The sequence below is a fragment of the Dermacentor silvarum genome, chromosome 3, assembly GCF_013339745.2.
Source record: "Dermacentor silvarum isolate Dsil-2018 chromosome 3, BIME_Dsil_1.4, whole genome shotgun sequence".
In the NCBI taxonomy this organism is placed as follows: Eukaryota; Metazoa; Arthropoda; class Arachnida; order Ixodida; family Ixodidae; genus Dermacentor; species Dermacentor silvarum.
Window position 1 is genome coordinate 151184784 of NC_051156.1, and position 20338 is coordinate 151205121.

Here is a 20338-nt window from a genome sequence, read left to right on the forward strand (position 1 = left end):
CGCGCGCTCTGTTTTTGGCCGCTCATCTCGCGAGTGTTTTGCAGCTTTGACGAGCGCTTGCCTTCACACTTCCTTTCCCCCCTTCGAAGCGAGCGTCGAGGCGAAGGAGAGGAATGCCCTCGACTTGCGTGAGAGGAAGAAAAAAAAGGAACGAGAGTATGTTGGAAATAATAAAAAAAAAATAAGCGAGGAGGTTTGGAAAAGGAGGAGGGTGGCGAATACGAAGGGAGGAATGTGTTCGGAGCGACCTGCTGCTGTGGTCCAAACTCTCTTAATTTCTCGCGTGCTCGCGTCGCCAGAGACCGGAACTCTACCCTCGCGGCCACGGTGGCGTCGTCGTCTCACCCGCGGTGACTTGCGGCAGCTTCTTCGGCAGCGGTAAGCAAGTGCCTCCTCCACGTGCCGCCGTACAGCCGTTGCGCGTGTACACCGCGGCGCTTCCAATTGTTTTCGACAGCTGTTTGAACCTGTCAGCGCGGCTGTCGTGATGTCGTGATGTCGAGAAGAAAGATGAAAAAGAAAAAGAAAGATAGAAAGCGAACGTGGGTATAGACAGGAGTCTGATTCGTCTAGACCGTTCAGGCTTTTGACACGCTTCGTGAAATCTCAAGAAAAAGTTGCGGGACCTCAAAAATTACAGCCAACGAGCCTCCCCAGTTCGCGCGCTATAAAGCGATAAAGAACACATCCGAAGCAAGACGAGAATAAAAAGTAATATATTTAGCTGTCTGTGGCTAAGCAATCATGATTTGGTGGTGGCGATGGGGCATTCTGCATTATGGATAAGTATATGAGCGCGGAAGTGAACAGACCGCTGTATTTAAGTGAAGATCCCTGATGCAGACACGTCTATAGCATACGGAAATATTTAAACAAGGAACAAGTTGAAAAATAAAACGATATCGCTGGTCTTTCGCGCGTTATCGTCGGATATCAGTAGCTTAGCGCCGTAGGACTCGCGTCTTTACGAAAGAGAACCTCTACTTCTGGCCGCAGAATAATTCAGAAACCAGACTGGCCGTGATGTCAACAGCAGGACGCCACGACTTCCAGGGCTACGCTGTGTCAGTGGATTGCGGACGCAGGCTACATCATTCCCTGTTGTTGATGCGTTCAAGTGCGGGCCCTCCAGAACTCTGAACAACGCATGAGTATACTGTCTTGTGTGGCAAGGCGATGTCTGAGGGTTCGCAAAATTGACATTGAATGAGCGGGCAGCTCACGGTGAAGATGCTTCAGGAAGTGTGTTTGACCGCATTGTACAGAGGTCAACACACTTCTCTAGAATGCGCAAACCACGTTCTCAGGATTGCGCTGGTGATATCTGAAGATGACACGTGGCAGAAAATCGGCTTTATGTGAGGTTGCGTGACTACAATTACAATTTCCATTTATTTCTCTCGACTTAGTGGTCGGTTTAAGCTTTGATAGCTTCTTTGACCCTCAGAAGTGTGTTCTAGACAAGTGTGTGGACCTCTGTACATGAGTGAAACCTTATTTTCAATTTCTTTATTTTTCGCAGTCTAAAGATCGCCTCCGTATAACATTCGGAACCGTTCGATACGTGGGCTTATACGGTTTAAATGTGAACCTGAAATGCGAACGCTTATTCCAACTTTTCTTTTAACAATCAGCATACGGGTCTTTGGCTGTGAATTGAGCTTAGCCAAGGAAACACGTGAAGTTGCTCCGACTGCATTCGTCGGCGGATGCTGAGTTCGAACGGCTTCGCCTATTGTCCTTGAAAAGCTGATAGACGTGCGCTCTGGGCAATGATTGCTCCCGACATGCGGGTCGTTAGGCGTGTAAATGTACACATTAAGATCCACACTACCATCGCCTTGGCGCTCTTTGGCCACATTTGCAGCCCTTGCGCCACTGAGCCCCACTAGTCATCATCCACCTTGACTAGCTGGCCAGGAAGCAGTGGCAATGATTCTGCTCAAGGCCATGGCATAAAAAGGTAGTCGCAATGCTTGGAGCGTGGTAATTGCAAGAAGCCTAACAACTCAGCAGGCGTAACGCATTCCTCTGCATGAGCACATTCGCACCGTTCTACTCAAGCGACTAGGACGTCGTAAAGCTGCTTTGTTCCATAAAATAACCTCATTCGCAGCTGCATCGCGCCGCAACGAATTCATAGCAGATATAAGCCCGCTGCACCAAGCGGTTATAAAACAGTCTAAATGCGTGGCAGGCCATCTGTTCTTCAGGTATCAGAATAGACGACCTTGTCGCCGACCGATGCAGCTCGAGTAAAGGCCTTCGACGGCGCGCACAGAATAAGATGCACTCACACTATGCGTCTAACACGCAGCTAGCAATTCTAGCTTATCATGCACAACAGAAAGTTAGATATGGGGAGACCACCAGCGCCGTGGTAAGGACCACACGTGACTGCGACGAGGGGCCCCGAACTATATCGTCTACGGCGAGCTGAGACCAGGCCATTGACTAATGTCAAAAAGTCAAAAAACAAAACTTGGCACGTTGAAACCTCTAGCGATTTCTTGTTCACAATAAGCATGTGTTTAAAATTTTCGTGTATATACAGCTGAGCATTCGTCCTACGCTTTGAGAATGCACGTCGTCCATATCGCCCTGTGTCACGTTTGACGTGTTTCCTGTGGTTTGGTTAATCAGCGATTCGAGACGTAGTCTTGGTGATACGTTCCTTTCCATGGTAATGGCATTTGCCTCATCCAAGTCTGTTACGTGACGTGTGTTTCCAACGTGTTCAGCGATGGTATTTGATGTCACATGGTTCTTGGCAGTCGACGATGGTGGCGATTGAGTCCAGGACACTGAGTTCCCTGTAGCCCTGACCTAATTTCTTCCTTGGGTGCGTGTTCGGCTGTTCTTGAGTTTTGGCAGAATACTGCGTACAAATTTTTTTTTGCGCATCTGAACAGTATATGGTGCCTTCCATCAAACTTACCGCAGATGAAGAAGGAGGCGGAAGGATTCCTTCCTTGGACGCTATATGCTTTCGCTCTCCGACGCTGGCCTGAATTTTACCGCCTATACAAAACAGGCTCATTCTTGTAGGTACGTAAACTTCAAACTTATATGTACCCGTCTGCGTCGTTACGGTGCCAGTCAAAAACCGAACAATAAACACTTGCTCCACGACTACAGATTTGAAAGATGAGCTAGAAGCAGCCAAGAAGGAGTTGAACCCGACGCGTTTCACTGAGATGATTCGGCAAGTCATGATCTGCCGGCACCTAAGACTACGGGCAGAAGACCCTCCAGGATGCTCGAAGTTAGAACACGCATTGGATACCTACATTCAATAAATTGGCGAGCCGCTCTCTAAAATATCCAACCACGCCGTACAGATTGCGCATATACAGACATGCATATCCGCAATCAAATTAAAGCTAATTAATGAACTTGTCAACGTGAAAGACCCTTGACCTCGCTCAAGGTATCCGGGAGTGATTTACACTATTTCTTGTGCAGATTATCTACATTGGAGAAACGGGAAACCTTCAAAGGCGACGGAAACAACATAAAAGCGATGTTGCCAAGAACCACGTGGCCTCAAATTTCATTGCAGGGCGCGTTCAAAATAAGCGTCATGCTGTGAGCCGGGACGGGACAAAGGCCATTATCACCGAAAGAAACATATCAGCAAAAATACATCCGCAATCGCTGAACACAGCTAGTTAAATTTCTGAAGCAAAGTTTCTAAAAGCAGAGAACGGGGGGCGCTAAGCAGGATGCAACGCCGTTTTAAACGGCGTTGCATGTAGGCTCCCTACGCAAGGCAATCTGGACAGCGTGTATTTTCGAACCCTGAGACGAATGATTAAGCATACTATAAACAAATCTTGCGTGAATCGGCTCATTGTGCACAAGAGATCTGTACAGGCACCCAAATTTAAATATTTTTTTACATTGGTCAGTAATCTCTTCCATTAGTGATGCTTTTACCTGACAAAATGGCGCTCCGTCGAACTTCTAATTGCAAGTGAGAGCTTTCGTGGGGCTTCAGCGTAGAGAACACAACTTTCGGGTATGAGACTGGCTTATCTCCACAGGTACAGTGCATCGCGTAGAGGCCCGATGAGCGCCAAGGAAGGTGATCGTGCCGATTAAACTTAATTGAACGAACCACCTCCGTAGCACGCGACGATTGGCGCGCCTGCGTGTGCGTCTTTCCTGCGTGTCCCGACTAGGAACTAGCATGAGTCATTAACGAGGACGTGAATGGCTTTGATCTCAACGCGGGCCATTATTCCCGTGGGCACGACTGGCCCAGGTGCTGCCATTCTTATTAGAGCGATAGCTCTATATACTACTCCAGGTACAAACCCAGAAAGCGCCTGATTCCGTAAATCTGACCTTCAAGCTCAGTCCAAGGTCAAACTGGGACTTAGACTGCCTCTACCGGTGGCTGGTGCGTATGCCGCGTGGGCGCCCATATCTTGAAAGCGATCTGCAATGTGGACAAAGAGCGCCGAGTGCGGGTAGCTTCGTATGCGTTGTGCTTTCGACGCTTATTAGTTCGCGTTGAAGCGAGACGCAGCAGGAAGGTCAATTCGCTCGCTGCTGCTGCCGCGCCGAGCAGCGTTTGTGTTGTCTTGCGGTGCAATTGTAGATGCAGGACGGCGCCGAGCAGCGTCTGTGTCCTTTCCAAATGCAAGCAAAACCATGCTGTCGTTCGACAAACTTTGTTTAATCGCGTTCAACTACGGCAAATTTTTTTTTCTACGTTTGCCATCGCTGGTCTGACAGGCACGCCAATCCTGGCAAGTTGCTCGAGGCACGAACGGTTTCGACAAGGAGCCCATGCCGAGCCCGGGTGTAGTTTTTCGCCGCACACTTGAGAAGCAAGGTGGACGTACAGTGTACTCTTCTAGTACACTGTAGTGGACGTTTGCACAGCGAAGGTTTGTCTCGCGGCGCCTCGCTGACAGGCTCGGTGATGGGCGGGCAGTGTTTTTACGGTGCCGAGCGTTTCCTTTCATGGGGATATTGTGATCTTGAGCTCTATTTCGAGAACACCTTTCGTCCACACTTTGCACGTAAATTTTGCTGATCATCATCTTCGCTTTCGTGCTTTTTCTTGGAAATGACTAGAAATATGACAATTGTGGCTGTCTCCGGGGTAGTAGTTTTGAATGGTGTATTTATAGTGAGCTTTCCACACTGAAAACAGCGTTAAAAAAACGCGGCCTTGGGCCAAGCTCAATGATTGGTTCAATGATTGGAACTGAAGGTCCACTCACGCAACATAACTTAGAACAAACTGATTGGATGATTGGCGAACTGACGGTTGATTTTTACAGCTAGTCACCAATGATCGGAACGAAAACGTTTAGGGTGGGGCATGGACGAGTTAAAAATTTCGGTTCCCGGGGGGTCCCGACTAATTGTTCTAGACTAGACCTCAGCTGACAGGCAGCGTCTGCTGTACCGAGATGTGGTTGGTCCATATTATATGCAGATCCGATCTGTAACTTTGTAACGCATATATGAAAAGTCCATAAAAATTGCGCGGATCCCACGCTCTGTGGGAATCAGTGCATGAACGAGAAGCTTACTTGACGTACGTGCTAGTGTTAGTGCTAAATGCGTTGACTATAGTATGTGCGATGTTACATGAATGTAGACACAATGTTACGCCGTATAGAAGCTACATTGATACCATTTGATGATTGCATGTGATGATATTTCTTATGTTGAAACAAAACGTGGCAGTGAATTAAGTTAACTTCATTCCTTGAACGAAGTGAATGAGCGTCGCCGCTGCACATCGGAGTATATCCATACCCGCGACAGCTGCCATCACATTCTACATACCGAGACGCTGTTGGTCTCGAGGTGCAGGTGAAATAACAAGTAGGGGTGCATGTACGGAGCAGTACGAAACGTAACGGTTGACGTTGAACGCGTCTACAGCCCTTGCAAGGACATAATTAATTACAACTCCCACTCGAGACGTTGGTAAATATAAAGCTTTGCACGTGAAGAAGAGGAACCGAGGCACCCTATTTTTTGTTAGTCAGAATCATATGAAACCAAGGCGAGCTCAGGGGAAATTATTTGTAGTTTTAATTGAAGTGTAGAATTGCTAAAGATAAATGAAAGTTGACGAAAAATCAACTTGCCGCCGGTGGAAGACGACCCCACATATAAATCCACATATAAACCAGTGGTACTACGCCAGTGATTCCTTTTCATACTTCTCCACGCTCCGGGTTCAAAATCTAGGCACGACTTCAGGTCAAGGCATTGGTTTCACATCAAAGCATCAAGACGGACATTTGCATCACTCTGTGTTCGATTCATTCCCGCGTGACGCGTCAGCGCTTCGCTGTGCAGGGTACGAAGCCTTCCTGACATTGAGGTTCGAGTGCACGTACACAAGTTCTCGCACGCGATCCCCTGGGAGTCTGTTGCGTAGCTTGGTGCGCACATTTCCAAACTCGGACCAGTTTCCTTCACATGCGGCAGAAGAAGGGAGAATCTGCACCACGCGACAGGCAAGGGGCCTCAAGGGTTGGTTGAGGCAAAGTCCTTCCCACCACGTGGAGGGATCCAGGTGCTTCGCAGACTCCCAAACTCATGGGTCGAAAAACACGACTGTCCGGCGTTACGGCAGGAAAATTCATTGTGCTTCTTTAGACGAAGTTCCCTTGCAGGTTCTGTATTCTGCAGTGTTACACGTTCTTTTTTTTTCAATTTTATCCTGGTTCAAAAAAAAAAGAAAAATAACAGTTTTTCCCGAAAGTGTCAATGTTTTGTTTTTTTCAACCGCTTACATCTCTACCCAAGACCGCTACAGAATATCCAAGTAGTAGCCCTTTCTCCATTGGCCTTGCCTGGCGATGTAGCGTGTAGACGGGTGAGGCACGACGCCCCGCGCGTTGCTGAAAACCTGCATTGGGCTCCAGCCTCCAGCCTATGGTTTGAGCCATGCGGCCCTTTCATTTTAGGGGCGCACGCAGTATATATGCCCGAACCCCTCGGTGGGCTCTCTGCGGCTCCCACGATCGATTATGGAATGCCGGCTTCGCGCCCTACTTCTGCGCATCTAAACTCCCCGTCAGACGCAATTACTCTCAATGCTATTCGCCCCTGCTTCCCTGCTTCTTTTCATTATCCTTTTTTTGCCTTTTGTCAAAGAAAAAAAAACACACACACAGAAAAGGAAGAACTTAGGTATTGTCGTTCAGGCCTTTAGGACCCTCGGTGGGTTTTTCCAGCTCTTCTCACAGGAGACCCTTTTTTTTTTCACAGTCGTGTGCGAGGACACGTGTGAACATCGCCTGAGATGCTTGTAAATTGAGAGAATTAAGACACAGTGTCCTGAAGTTTCCCTGTTATGTCGCTTACTTGATCAGGATATTATGCAAAGTTCATCCGCTTTGTTCATTGCTCTTTCGTCGACATCATCATTTGACATTTTATGAGCAGATGCTAACCGAAGAGGAATTCTTAGGCAGGATAACAGAAGGCAGAAATGCAATGAGTATGTTCTAAAACAATTTTCTCCTGAACTCCGCTGATCCAAAAGATACGAAAACTCGTATCTTACAAGAGCAGCAGACAGCGAAAAACTATAGTCTGAAAGAGGTTGGTGCCCACAGCACATGAACAAAAGTTGGTGTGTTGCAATACCATAGTATGGTAAAAAACGAACTGATTGAACTATGGGAGAGAAAGCCCGACCATCGTGAATGAAGGTGAAGATTTATCTTCTAAACTTTCACGAGTCACAAGAAATAAAACGCGAGCGTCCCATAAAGGCCTGTTCGCTAGACTTCCTGTTTGGGTTAGGCTGATCGTCTCTACCAATACAATGTTTAATCGCTTGACAAGTAAAGTTAATACAAAGTAGCTAATGCGCATTCGGGAACATTACCAGGTGCCAAGGACGCGGATCCGATTGTTCACCGCAAATTTCTAACTGCACTATGACGTGACCCTCCTGCCTGAAAAGAGCTGGTACGAACGTCATAGAACCGGAGGGCATTTACCATGGACAGAAATTTACTTTTTTTTTATAAAGAAAAGTGGGGTAAAAGTCGGCTTTTATACCGTCTGGGCCAAATATCGAGACAGTATTCATGCCTCGCATCGTCCTATAAAGGTCCTCGACTGAAGCTGGTACGGACAGGAAGCGATGATTCAGGCTACATTCGATCGGCTAACACTGCGCCACCAATAGGAGTACATGCAGACGAGAGAAAGAACACTGTCCCACAAGCTCAGAGAAAATGTCGCCAGCCCTCGCACTTCTTGGGCTACCAAAGCGTCACGAATGACACTGTCTTATAGTCAGTTGCTTTCGAGCGGCCATCACGCACATGCCTGAGAGTTGAGTGATTGACAAATGGTAGACCTCGAACTGTAGCACGGCTGGATCGTCGCACGAGGCGAATGCCTCAGGATAGGATGATACCGGGCACTCAATTGGTTCACGTAAAACTGCATGACAAACCAACGCGAGGGGAACACTACGTTTCATAGCACGAATTAATGGGAGCGTGTCATTTAAGTGCTTTAGGAGGCGAGCCTATAGGTATACGCGCCCCTCTTGCACCAGAAGGTCGCGCCACCGGTTACTGTGCAGCTCTCACTTTACTGGTGCTTTAGCTGCAAGTTCCGGCTGAAGCCATGTCAATGCACTGCGGAGGTTTGAAGAAAAGTGTCAGCGCCATCAACTACATGAAATCTGCTGCAAACTGGGACATTATAAGCTTCCCAGAGGAAAAAAAAATGGACGTGCTCAACACGTGTGTGTGTTCCCTTTAACAGCAGACCCCACCGGTGCTGAACTACAACGCAGAAAACGAATGTTCAAGGCTCACGCGGGGAGCAGCTGGATGCCAAAATGCTGCGACGGTTGTGCATTCACATGCCCCATGTCACACCGCGTTACTCTCCGGTCAAAATATCACTGGGAAGAGGCCAGATATTGATAAGAAAGAGGCGACGTGCCAGGCGGAAACCTCGGTACTATTAAACTTTTCAAAGTTTTGGTCAGCAGCAATGTAGAAGTGGTAAAGTCTACTATTAGAAACCCGGCACACCTACGTAGAAGTAAGTACGCTACCATGCAATTGAACTCCCGCGTAACCGGGTGCAGCTGTTCAATTGGATTTCTCAACGCAGGTGCACCAATCCAAGGCCGCCCTTGCCTCGGTTCACAAAAATGGCGGATGGGATAGAGCACACATTTCAAATACACAGCCAAGAAAGTGCGATCACTATCTAATAACTAACTAGTGATTAAAAACGAAACCACTCGAGTGGGAGTATGCTCCGCGGAGCATACACCTCCATAGTCCTAACACGTCTCTCTTTGAAACGAAATCAACCGCTAACACGTGGCCTTCTTTTCTAAAAGCGCAATGTGTTATTCGCCGATATGCTTATATAATAAAAAGAACTTTCGCACTTAAAGCTCATGCATAAAAAGCAACGAAATTGCAAACAGAAAACCCATCCTGGCAAATTTGAACATCTTGGAGTGCACGAAAATTACCTCCCCCCGCCTCCATTCCTGTAAGAAAACGTCAACATCTTGAGCGCAAGCACAGTGCAGAACCCCGTTATGTCGGTATTCCAAAAACGTTGAACATTGAGCTTTTTGACAGAAATACTACTATGATCTGAGAATTTGCCATCTCAGATGGGACGAAAGATAGGCTTTGCCGTTGACCGGGCCTAGTGTATCAACGTCTGTACTTACCGAGAGAGCAAGTAGGACCACAACTTGGTTGATTGAGTTGACGAGTCTATTATCGCCCTCATAGGTGGTGATCCAGTCAATTGTCGGTCAGTCTGATCAAGTCCTGTATTGTTGGGGCTGCTTGCGCCAGCAGCCCCCTTTGAAAGATGTGCCATGCTGATCACACGCTGCAGCACTTATCAGACTGACCATGTTATACGGCTCAACTGACTGCTACCGAAGAACAGCATGGACGTCCTCAACAACGTCGCTAGCACTTGAGTTGAATGAACCTTATGATGAGCTTGACAGAGCTGCAAGGTCTTAAGACGACGGCCCTGCCACAGCCACCTGTAGTCGTGGGGTGGTCTTCCTCAGGTGACGCGAGAGGCTGTTCAGATGATGATGAAGAGTGTCCCAGCTCATTCGAAGCAAACTCTATCGCTGTACTCTTCAACAAGAGCTGTGTTTATAGCCCCCGGACGTGTCATCACAACCACTGCTACGTACAAGTGCGTCCTGAGATTGTCCACAGTTGCATGGTCGTTACAGCAACGTCTACAGGGAGCTTAAAAGCCTTCCATTGAATACCCGAACACGCTAGAACGATTGCACCGGAGCGTCTGGCCGTCCTTGTCGAAGACGTGGTGCTTTAAACTGCACAGGAATCACAAAACAGCACTCATGAAGTTGGGCATCTGCTTTGGCATTTCGATGCGAGTTACCGTCGACCCTGTTTCAGAGAGCTGTTTTTATAACGATACTCCCCAATTCAACAGCACTTTGCCGAAAAAAGGCAAGGGCCACACACAGCACTGTATCCCACGATCAGTGAAACACGGAAGCTAGAGCGTCACATAAACAGTCGCGATTTTTAAGCTGGACAATAAAGACTGGCTCACCATTGCAAAGGATGTCTTCTCGAGGAGCAATGTTTTCAGCTCTACTATAGATGTCCAAATGACCGCGCTAAGCTTCATAAATCCCTGGTACCCAAGGCTCAGGAATCCGCGACGTCCTCGACGGCATCAGTGACATTGTCGGCAATAGCCTCTTCAGGCAAAGTGAATAGGAAGCATTTCTGCGTGGTTGGTTTGGCTCGATCGTCGGTTCTTGAAAAGACGAAGTCCCCATGCACTGCAATGACACCGCCATGTCCTTGGGCTGCCGAGCAAGGCGAGTGGATCAGTACAATACCGTGGCCAGTGGGTCAATACAAGGCTTCGCCAAACTGACAGTAACCTGAGTAGATGTAGATGTAGAACCTAGAAGTTAGTGGTACATACCCCCTCTGGGGATTTGCCAAGAAACGGGTATAGTTCAAATCAAATCAAATCAAGCTTATTTTCATTCTGTCAAGATAAAGAAAGAAGGACTGCGACAAGATGCATTTTTTCAAACCAACTTGACTAGTTCAAAGCTCCATACAGTTCGATATAAATTAAGATAAAGAAAATGAAACATAGCCGATCCCCTCAACTTCGTCTTCCGCAAATGCGCCATTTTGTATACTTAAATTGAATTCATGACACTTACAAGGGTGAAAGTTGCTGTAAAATTTTGCTAGGGCTGTTTTTCAAAGGGCCCCGCCATTTTGTTCAGGTCGCCATGAACTGGAAGTACTCGTGGAAGACACATCCTGAATGTATTAAGTTGAGTAAACCTTCTAGTTGGGCTAGTAGGTGCATCTGTTATCATTAAATTTAACGCGATGCGAACGGAGACATATACGTAACGCCTTATCTTCCACAGATGACCCACTGCAAGTAGGTAGCGAGTCGGGAAGATGCACCGATGATTTTCCCGTGCGCCCAAAATACTATTGAAGCGGTGCCGTACCATCTCGCACCATGACTATATACCTGCCCAAGAAAGGCGGCCAAAATAAGTACAGAAGGCCGAAATGTTCCATTGATGTGATTGATACGCAGAATTTCCTTAATACCTGTGGCAAGCATTTACGTTGTACAGACGGGACGAACGGGTGCACTCGTGAACGTGCGCTTAGTGCACGTGTCACTGCTGGCGAATGTGAGCCACGACTTCACGGCTTGCGGATTTTAGGCAGCCGCAGAAAAGAGACAAAGTGATTGCGAAGAGGAGGGGGCGCTATTTTCTGCAACGGCAAGACCTGAAGTTTTTGAGGTTAAATTTATTCAACAGAAAGGGAACACACGTGTTAGTGACATCTCGCTGTCGTTATACGGGGTGATCATTTTTAAGCTTTACAGATATTTTTTAAATCCCTTGTGGCAGATGCTTATTCCTTGAGCTGGTTTATTCAAAGAAGCGGAAATTACTTGCGCTAAGCAATGAAGCACACATTCAACTAATTAACACAAATATATTAATGGACTTTTTAATTAATTCACGGCACACATAACAACTTAGAAATTGTAGCCGGTGAGTTTGCAAGGCGTATCCACTTAGAATGAATATTCAGGGTGACACCAGTTTCTAGGCTTTCATTGCCAAAATTCGCGACTAAGCACATGGGTGTTCCAGTTACCTTTGTGCATCAATGCATAAAAAAGCGTTTTGTTAACAACTAAGTGGAACAACAGTGCATTTTGAGCGCGAGTTCGATGGTGCATACTTCGAAACACGTGCCATCCTCAAAACGTTTTCTATGTAGATGGGCCTTGCGAACTCACCGGCTATAATTTGTAAACTGCAATATGTGCCGTAAATTAATTAGTTAGGTAGTGAATTTTCGTCAATTGGTCGATTATGTGTTTTGACTTCTCGTACAAGTAATGTCCACCTCTGAATAATCCAGCTCCAGGGCTAGAATTATGCTGTCTGCCATTGGCAGTATCTAAAAATTCTTTAAAGTCTAAAAATGATCACCCCGTATAACTCTAATATTCGATTTCTTTGTACATAAGCTGAGCTGATATGCATCTAAACTGCCATGGTGTATTTAGGTTGTGTGACGTTTACTGCGAGATACAGATATTGCGTCGTGATGTTATAAATGTGTATAGAAAATAAAGAATTAGTCATATTTCAAAATTGCTTCACACTTTAGCTTCAAATTTGTTTATGTTTCTGTGATCTGTCATTTTCTTCTTTCATCCCCCATTCCTTCTCTATATCTTCAATTTATATCCCACCTTTCCTAAAAAGTAGGCAGGCGTGCCCATTTCGGAGGCAGTTTCCAGCTTGCTTCTTCTTTTACATATGTCTCTTTCCATTGTAATTACGTTTTCAAATCTATTAACAATAATTCATATTTATAAGTGGCTGTGGACACACATGTGAAAAGATTTAGTGCAGGGCTGTCCATTCACGCTGCAGGTAAAGCGAAGGCATAAGATCTACGTAACAAATGTTACAGCATTTAAGTGCGTGCAATTCACTGCGCTCCCATATAGAGCTGTCTATATGGACCGTGTGGTGATGCCTGTAGCAGGCAAGCAGCCAGAATGGTTCTGAGCGTTATCGTCGCTAGGCTTATAGAGGTTGTTTCCCTTCGAACAATTCTTACGACTGCGCCCAGGTGCGAGATAACTATCATTGAGTGGCTCCGAGAGCACGCAACCCACTCCTTTCAGCACTGGAGGTTCTTCATCTTCACTACAAGCTTGACTTGTTACTTGAAACAAAACTGAGGATCGTGCAACTTGCGATGCGATTAAAACGAAATTTATGAAGTTGAGCGTCCCAAATCAGCTCAAGGACTATGAAAAAGAAGCCGTAGTTGAGGGCTTCGGACTATTTTTGACCACTTGGTGTTCTCTAACGCGTGCCCAAAGTGCCCAAAGCTTGTTACACGTTAGAGAGAGACTGTGGACGCTTTGTAGAATGCGCGCCCGTGATTTGCGTTATATCCTTTGTAGTAGCGGAAGGAAGCATGCGCAGCAGGCACCCGTTTATCGGGAGCAAGAAAGCACGTTTATTGAAAAACTATCGTGGCACTTGTATACTCTGGCCATGACGGTGGCGCATGCGCAGCTACAAAGCTTGCAGGCACGTAGTATAATTGAAGTGTTCACCGCGCGTGCATCTGGCGATCTATGATACAGCTCTTCCTTCTCCCTATAGTTGTAGCCTGTGCGGAGGCTTATGGGCGTGGGTTGAGCGTTGGAGCATAGAATCGGTTGCGATTGACACCGGATTGGTGTCGCTTCGGCACAACCTCTCACTGCTTTATTACCAACTGAAGGCCGACAGTCCTGTGAGGATTGACTGCTTGTTGATTTGATTTCGCAAGGTGAGTGTGCCCTTTCCTATATTGGGCTTGTTTCAATGCGGACTGCATTTCGCAATCCGGCGTCGGCGATTCCCATGGCTGCACTTGATCGACGTACTTTCGTTGCACCCCAGTTAGCGGGTCTTCTGTTACCAGACGCCTATACACCGGATTGTCGACACGTTCCCAGGTAGCCACCTTTGACCAGGCTGATTATACTGCCGAGTTCACACGTATGTACATTCCTAGCTTGAACGGTTGCACTCCGGGAATCTGAATACTGTTGGTGGTAGCATTCTCCTCCGCCTCGTTCTCCTCTGCCAAATAGGTGCTTAGGCGAGTCCATGGTTGCAATCCCATGAGCATTTCTGCAGTTGACTGGCCTTCTCGGGTCGGCGTGAACCTTTAATGTAAAAAAAAGAACACAGAAATTCTACCGAAGTTGTCTAAGCATGTGTAAACATACCCCCAAATTTCAGTTGGCCCACCCCCAAACTTAAGTTGACCCACCCCAAATTTCAAATTGACCCAACCTCAAATTTAAGTTGGCCCACCCTCAAATTTAAGTTATCCCACCATCGAATTTCAAGTTGGCCCACCCAAATTTAAGTCAGCCCACCACCGAATTTCTTGTTGGCTCACCACAAATTTCATGTTGCCCAACCCCAAATTTAAGTTGATCCACCCCCAAATTTCAAGCTGGCCTACCCCCAGATTTCCGTTGGTCTACCTATAAATTTCAAGTTGCCCAACCCCCAAATTTCAGTTGGCCTACCTCCAAATTTACAGTTGACCCACCACCAAATTTCAGTTAGACCACCCTACTTTAATCTTATCCATGCATTTTCTATAGGGCCCTATGTATCCCTATGGGTATCCCGTGTGGTCAATTTTCTTATTATTGTTTGAGTTCCTTATCGCTTATAAAGCTATCATTCATCTACATTTACACTATTAAAATGATTAAATGTCTTAACTTTGCAAATTCCGCATTTTTGTACAGATACAAGGCATTACACTTTTCGTGTGACGGGGCTGGGGTACACGCTAAAGAATGCTTGCGCATTAAAAAAAAAGAACTTGGCGAGTCGACTTTGCAAAGTTCTTGTCTGCTTCTTCTCTAAGCCCTCTTTTATGGTGCCTGCTAGAGCACTGCACGGGCCGATTTTTTCAGCACGTTTTTACGTTGGCCTGCCCGCTAGAACCCGATCAAAACATTTATGGCGAGACCCGGGCCGGGTCTCGCCCGGGTAAATAAACTACGTTACCCGTCCGGCCCGGCCTGCCACCCCTTTACTTTAGGCCCGAGCCCGGCCCGAGCCCGACTCGAAACCGGCCCGAACCCGGCCCGAGACCGAAAAATAATGTTTTTCAGAGTTGAGATGCCTGAGAATAACTCGCTGCACGTTACATGCACACCACCAGAAAGCCCGAGCCCGGCCGGGGCCCGCGTCAAAAAGCCAAGCCCAGCCCGGGCCCGGGTCAAAAAGCACACGCCGTGCCCGAGCCTGGCCCGAGCCCACGAAAAAACTGTTCTACCCGGCCCGGCCCACGGGCCGTGCCGGGCCCGGGCTTTCGGGTAAGCCCGAGACCATGCAGTGCTCTAGTGCGTACTGCTCATTCCGTCAGCCTGTTGATAGTACAGGGCAGTTACATGACGCACGCCGTTTTTCCGGAAGAGCCGCGCTGTCTCTGGATTGATGAATTAGCTGACACGACCGTCATTGGTAAGCCAAATCGTGCGAAGATGACCCGGAGTGCATGACTGCATGTACCGTGATTGCTGCCGTGACCGTCCTCAGAGACACCGCCTCAATTCATGTAGTCTGCGCATCGATGAGAACGAAGATCATATTGTCTTCCAAGGGATGCGGACAATCTATGTATGGACGGCACCAACGTCGGTTTGTTTTCGGTCAGTTTGCCGGAACTTGTGCAGTGGGCATGGGCAAGCATTGCACACATTGTAGACAATTTTTTTTGCCAGCTTCTCAATAACATTGTCTAGTCCTGGGTACCGGAAGATAGAGCGCACGAGGTTCTTCACTGCAGTCATGCCAGGATGCGTGTCATGCAGCTCTTTCGAAACAAATGCCTGTGCTGCTTCGGGCAAAACTACGCGATGGCCCCAGTGGGTGAGTCACTAACTCACAGATAATTCATGCCTGCGTGTAAAATACGGTTGGTACCACGGTTGTTTCATGCCAAGACGCCTTGGCGAGCTTTCGCAGGATCCACGTCTTCATTTGATGGAGCAAGTCGTTGCTGGCTTGGTCTGACATTTTCAGCGCAGATAAAGCGACATCCCCCAACGCTTGCGCGTGCAGGGAATACTCTGCCAGATCATTTTCACTGCCACTATCACGCTCCGGCAAAAGCAATCGGCTCAGTGCGTCAGCGTTTGCAATTAGCTCCCCTTTTCGGTATTCAAAATCGTACTGATAAGCAGCTAAGAGCAGCGCTAGACGTTGAATTGTTGCAGCTGCCATTTGAGGAATTGGTCTGCCTGGACGTAACAAACCAGTCAGAGGCATGTGATCGGTCATCAGAGTCAATCGTTTGCCGAACAGAATCCCAAACCCTGGTAACCTCAGCGTTCTTGAGCGAAACACTATGGCATGATCTACCCCGCTGATGCGGCGGGACGCAACAGTTCCTAGTTCCTAGCCGCAGGGGTTTCTGGGAATCGTAATGGGCGAGTAAGTTGGCCTCGCGCACGGCGCGCTTTGTTTTCTCGAATTCCGTCACCTGAGCGGACCCCCAGCACCATAACGATCCTTTAGAGAGCAGGCGATGCAACAGAGCCAAAGTCGAGGGCACGTTCAGCAGAAATTTTGAGTAGTACGTGACCAGTCCTAAGAATAATCTTAGCTAGCTTGCTGAAGTATGTGTCGGTGCCGCTAGCACTGCCTCCAAATTGTTTTAGTTGTTGCCTCGAAACATGGCTCCTACCCGTAAGGGGGATTGGCCACACTGGTTTGATATAACAAAATACCAAAAGGAGCAAAAGGCACACATTCGAAACAAAGCATCAGACAACTAAAGGTTAAAACAAATTTTCAGATGGATTATTCATAAACTTAGAAAACTCCTGCAGAGGGTGAAGGCCTCTTGTTCTTGTCTCCAAATACTGGCTCATACCCACTCCGGGGGACTGCCGTAGTTAGCCAAGAAGTAGGCCTTTTGCATCGATTCGGTGTCCCAAAAATGACACTTAATTTTCATGGAACCGGCACTTCTCCCGGTTTAGCTAGAGACCATTCTCCCTTAGTCGGTGTAACAGTTGCCGCAGGACCATGGTGTCGTGCGTTTTTCCTGCTACTATAATATCGCCCAGGTAAAATTTCACCCCAGGTAGGCCTTGAAGCACAGCCTCCATGCGACACTGCAACAGCACTGGGGCTGAAGAAATGCCGAACGCTAAATGGTTGTAGCAGAAACGGCCTTTGTGCATGTTCAGCACAGCTGTCTTCTCGTCGTCTTCATCAAGGGGAAGCTAGCTGTATACGTTGTGCAAGTCGAGCGTCCTAAACACTTCGCCTCCAGACAGCGCTGCAAATATGTCGTCGATTTTTTGCTAGAGGCTACGGCTTTACTCGTGACGCTGGATTAACAGTTAGTTTAAGATCTCCACACAACCGGATGTCCACGTTCTGCGCTACAGGCACTACTGGCGTTGCCCATTCAGCCACGCGGACAGGTGACAGCACTCCATTTCCTACGAGTCGGTCGATTTCGGCCCACACTCGCGCTATCATGGCATACGGTTCTGTCCGAGCCTTACAAAACTGGGGTTGAACTCTTTCCTCAAGGTACAGTTTCACTGGTGGCCCCTTTTAGCACCCGAGCTTCTCAAAAGTTACAGAGGCACTTAAGTCTCCTTACGTGCATTAATGCGAAAGCATTATCAACGTCCACGCCACGTGACCTTGTCACATGACGTCGTGGGCACGCCGGACAGCCAAGATTTGCTTGTCTAGAGCGGGGCTGCGCAGAATGAGTCCCACTCCTCCTTGCTGAACATGGGGTATCTTGACCCGCACTTCCAGGGCATGTGTGTTAGAGCAGAGGTCTGTCCGCAGGACGGGCAGGCGACGTCGCGATATACGTCGGGGTAAACTTCGTGTAGAACGGCTATATCCCATGACGTTATGCGAGTGGGCCAGGTATGTTTTGAGCATGGGTCAACTCAATTTTGGAATTGGGCCAAGTAACTTTTGTGGGTGGGCCACTGAAATTTTGGCGGTGGGTCAAGTCAATTTTGGGAATGAGCCAGGTCGGTTTTGAGCATGAGTCAACTCAATTTTCGAATTGGGCCAAGTAAATTTTGTGGGTTGGCCACTGAAATTTCGGGAGTATGTGGGCCAAGTCAATTTTGGAAGTGGGCCAGGCTGGTTTAGAACGTGGGTCACCCATTCGTTGAATTGGGCAAAGTCACTTTTGAGGGTTGGCCACTCAAATTTTGGGGGTGGGCCAAGACAATTGTGGGAGTCGGCCAGGTACGTTTTGAACGGGGGTCAACTCTATTTTCGAATCAGGCAATGTCAGTTTTGGGAGGGGGGCACCCCAATTTTGGCGGTGGGTCAAGTCAATTTTGGGAATGAGCCAGGTCGGTTTTGAGCGTGGGTCAAGTCGATTTTCGAATTGGGCAAAGTCAATTTTTTTTGGGTGTGAGCCACGGCGTCCCTCCGACGCCGTATCTGTTCACCGTGGGATTTCGCAGTGCGAGCCGCAGCAGGTCCAGCGCCGGGAACGTGACGTCATCACTTGGTCACGTGGGTTTTCTTGCCATCGGATGTTAACGTCGGACGCTCGCCGGATTTTCCAGTTCATGTGGCATATAAGGTTTTCGCCTTAAAAAGGTCCGGAAATTTACCATGGAGTGCGCCTAACTGGGTGTCCACGTGGACGACATTTACCGAGGAAGACGTTTCTCCCTCTAAAAGGGACATGAATGCTTCGCGGAATGCCTCGATCGTTTTACTTCCGCAAAGGAGAGGCACTTGACAGTTCACCACTACCAGCGAACTGCTAACCATCGCTAATCCAAAGTGCGTCTTCATATCCAGCTTGCCAAAGGGCGACAACGGCCCCTGAAAACGGGCCTACGGGCCAGTAAGCAATGGCGAGCTTCTTCGTCCCAGATTCCACAAACGATGCGGTTGCGCAACACATGTTCCATCGTCGTCGGGAAGTTACCATTTTCGGCAAGTCTTCCGAGGTCCCCAGACGCTTTCTTGTTCTTCTTATCTGCTTAGAAATACAAATAGTTTGCTGCTATTTCGTAGCTCTGAGGGTTGTAGTGCTCCTCCAGGCATTTCACGACGTCGTCATACGTCAGGGAGTTGATGGAAACTGACGGTTGGCACCCTTGCCGAACCCGGACGAGATGTCATTCAACGACGAAATCAGCAGGGCATGAAGTTTTCCAGTGTCTGTAATCTCGTTGCCTTCAATATACGCTTCTAGCCGAACTCGATACGTGATCCAGGTACTCACGACGTCGTCAAAAGCAGAGGGTCGAGATGCCATCTTTCCGGTCTCAAAATTGAACTGTGCCTAACCGGGATCCATCCTCGTCGCCACTGTAACAGCTGAAGGAAGCGTGCAGAGCAGACACCCGATTATCGAGAACAAAAAGGAACGTCTATTGGCTGACTGTCTTAACACTTTTACCGGGTATTCAAAATTAAGCTTTATGGTTTTCTTAAAATTAGGCACCGGGAGGCACGCGAAGACCACCTGTGCAAATAGGTTATGTGGCCAGGGGGACACAAAGTGAGATGATAATTATCGCTGTCAGCAGCCCAATTAACTAAAATTGAATAATTTTTATTGACTGCAGTAAGTGTGTATGTTTGTATTCAAAAGTTAGAGGCAGTCGTGTTTCTACACAGTTTCACTTGGAAGAATTCCTCTAGCGTGTCTGTGCTCCGAGATATCCGACTCCAAATTTTAATTGTCGTTCGCATGATTACACATGCAAGAGAGTGAGGATCGGCGCAAAGCTCCTCCTTGATGTGACGGGGCTCTTGCGTGCGGCACTTAGTCTGACAACAGGGAAGAGGCATAGTTAAAGATGATAACAATCCCCCTTCCCCTCTCGGCTGGCGAAATCAAGATATGACAGTGCGGTGTACCGTACGCAGTACGCATGATCCTTTTAAATGTGATAACAGGAACTAATTTTTCGGCACATTTTTGTATTACTTGAGATCGCACCGGGACATCATCTTGTGACTGCGTTAGCTTCACTGTCATCTTCTATAGTGCTTCTGGAATAGCGGCGCCTCTGTACGGAAGGATAACCAAGAATATCCACGTGGAGTCCCTTCGTGGAGTCCCTTCGCTAGTATGGCTGCTTCTGGCGGGACAAGGTATTCTACCGAAGAAAAAATAGACGTGGAAATGGCTGAAATGAATGGCAACGTTCATTGGCAATGCGCCTGTACGCG

The 20338-nt window shown here is 47.7% G+C and overlaps 1 protein-coding gene across 1 annotated transcript in view; it reads left to right on the forward strand.

Moving 5' to 3' along the window:
• Positions 1 to 300: 300 nt before the first annotated feature.
• LOC119445928 (aromatic-L-amino-acid decarboxylase-like) overlaps positions 301 to 20338 on the forward strand; it is a 141746-nt gene continuing 121708 nt past the window's right edge. The window contains exon 1 of the mRNA XM_037710233.2: positions 301 to 378. The gene's annotated coding sequence lies outside the window, so the exon portion shown is untranslated. The remainder of the gene's footprint in view (positions 379 to 20338) is intronic.